This window comes from Suncus etruscus, chromosome X (genome assembly GCF_024139225.1).
Source record: "Suncus etruscus isolate mSunEtr1 chromosome X, mSunEtr1.pri.cur, whole genome shotgun sequence".
NCBI lineage: Eukaryota > Metazoa > Chordata > Mammalia > Eulipotyphla > Soricidae > Suncus > Suncus etruscus.
The window spans coordinates 50,398,895-50,401,935 of NC_064868.1; positions in this window are offsets into that span (position 1 = coordinate 50,398,895).

The window sequence follows — 3,041 nt, forward strand, 5'->3', positions numbered from 1 at the left end:
AAGATTCTATTTAGCACTTCATTTTCTTAGAAAATATACAGCTCAAAACCAGCTGAACAAACCAATGAACTATGATCATATTTCTATCAACTTATATAGTCTTGATGGCTTAGAAAAATAACTTCTAAAGAAGATATACCTTGAGACAACTTTTTTTTTGGTTTTTGGGTCATACCTGGCAGTGCTCAGGGGTTACTCATAGCTCTTTGCTCAGAAATTGCCCCGTGGCAGGCTCAGGGGACCATATGGAATGCCGGGATTCAAACCATCATCCTTCTGCATGCCAGGCAAACTCCCTACCTCCATGCTATCTCTCCAGCCCACCTTGAAAGAACTTTTCTAAAAACAATTCAATAGATCACTTTCATAAATATCCTGATATTACAGAATTCCAAATCACTAATTGCAAAGATCAATGTGGAAAGCTAAGGAAGACAATCTATAGTTGGAAACATGGAGATAAATTCTGGCAAATTTCCAAGTCCATCCAGATATCTGAAACGTATAAGTGAGGACCAAAAATCAATACTTCATGGTTTAGCAATGGAAATCAAGGAGTCACTAGCCTGAGAAATTAAGAAATCTATAGATGAACAACTCAACCAACTCATATAAAAATTCTTTCACAAGATGTGAGAATACTATACAAATGGAACTGAAGGAACTAAAAAAACATATTAGCAGGCCATAATAGTAGAATTACACACATGGAAAACTGCATAGATAAACGTAAAGACAAATTACAAGCCAGCAGTTATAACAAAATTAAAAAGAACAGAGAGAGGAAACACTGGAGGAAATGTAAGGTACTTAATGAACAATGATAAAAGAAATATCTCTGAATTATAGGAATACCAGAAAAGGAAGAAAACGGGAAAGTGGAAGAATAATTAATGAGGGTGATAAAAGCAGAAAACTTTCCCACCCTCGGGGAAGAGGTTTCTCTACAAATTCAAGAGGCAAAATGAATGCCAAACAAAATAGGCCCTAACAAAAATAACACCAATATATTTAGTAATCGAAATGGCAAAAAAGAGAGAGAGATGCCTTTAGTCTCAATGTCCTGGTGTGTTTTACCTACGTGTTGTTCTATATATCTTATGGTTTTGGGTCTGATATCGAGGTCTTTAATCCATTTGGATTTTACCTTCGTACATGATGTTAGCTGGGGGTCTAAGTTCAATTTTTTGCAAGTGGCTACCCAGTTGTGCCAACACCACTTGTTGAAGAGGCTTTCTTTGATCCATTTAGGATTTTTTGCTCCTTTATCAAAAATTATGTGATTGTATGTCTGGGGAACATTCTCTGAGTATTCAAGCTTATTCCACTGATCTGAGGGCCTGTCCTTATTCCAATACCATGCTGTTTTGATAACTATTGCTTTGTAGTAAAGTTTAAAGTTGGGGAAAGTAATTCCTCCCATATTCTTTTTCCCAATGATTGCTTTATCTATTCGAGGGTGTTTATTTTTCCAAATAAATTTCAAAAGTGCCTGATCCACTTCTTTGAAGAATGTCATGGGTATCTTTAGGGGGATCGCATTAAATCTGTACAGTGCTTTGGGGAGTATTGCCATTTTAATGATGTTAATCCTGCCAATCCATGAGCAGGGTATGTGCTTCCATTTCCAGGTGTCCTCTCTTATTTCTTGGAGCAGAGTTTTATAGTTTTCTTTGTATAGGTCCTTCACATTTTTAGTCAAGTTGATTCCAAGATATTTGAGTTTGTGTGGCACTATAGTCAATGGGGTTGTTTTCTTAATGTTCATTTCTTCCTTATTAGTATTGGTGTATAGAAAGGCCATTGATTTTTGTGTGTTGATTTTGTAGCCTGCCAACTTGCTATATGAGTCTATTGTTTCTAGAAGCTTTTTGGTAGAGTCTTTGGGGTTTTCCAAGTAGAGTATCATGTCATCTGCAAACAGTGAGAGCTTGACTTATTCCTTTCCTATCTGGATTCCCTTGATATCTTTTTCTTGCCTAATCGTTATAGCGAGTACTTCCAGTGCTATGTTGAATAGGAGTGGTGAGAGAGGACAGCCTTGTCTTGTGCCAGAATTTAGAGGAAAGGCTTTCAGTTCTTCTCCATTGAGGACAATATTTGCCTCTGGCTTGTGGTAGGTGGCCTTAGCTATATTGAGAAAAGTTCCTTCCATTCCCGGGACATTGAGACTAAAGGCATCTTAAAGGAAGAAACTGCACTCTCCAAGCAAGTGAAAGCAGAAATTAACAGATGGGAATATATTAAGCTGAGAAGCTTCTGCACCTCAAAGAAAATAGTGCCCAAGATACAAGAGCCACCCACTGAATGGGAGAAATTATTCACCCAATATCCATCAGATAAGGGGCTAATCTCCAAAATATACAAGGCACTGACAGAACTTTACAAGAAAAAAACATCTAATCCCATCATAAAATGGGGAGAAGAAATGAACAGACACTTTGACAAAGAAGAAATACAAATGGCCAAAAGACACATGAAAAAATGCTCCACATCACTAATCATCAGGGAGATGCAAATCAAAACAACTATGAGATACCACCTCACACCACAGAGAATGGCACACATCACAAAGAATGAGAATGAACAGTGTTGGCGGGGATGTGGAGAGAAAGGAACTCTTATCCACTGCTGGTGGGAATGCCGTCTAGTTCAACCTTTATGGAAAGCGATATGGAGATTCCTCCAAAAACTGGAAATCGAGCTCTCAATCTATCCAGCTATATCACTCCTAGGAATATACCCTAAGAACACAAAAATACAATACAAAAACCCCTTCCTTAAAACCTATATTCATTGCAGCACTATTTACCATAGCAAGACTCTGGAAACAACCAAGATGTCCTTCAACAGACGAATGGCTAAAGAAACCATGGTACATATACACAATGGAATATTATGCAGCTGTCAGGAGAGATGAAGTCATGAAACTTTCTTATACATGGATGTACACGGAATCTATTATGCTGAGTGAAATAAGTCAGAGAGAGAGAGAAAATCGCAGAATTGTCTCACTCATCTCTGGGTTTTAAGAAAAATGA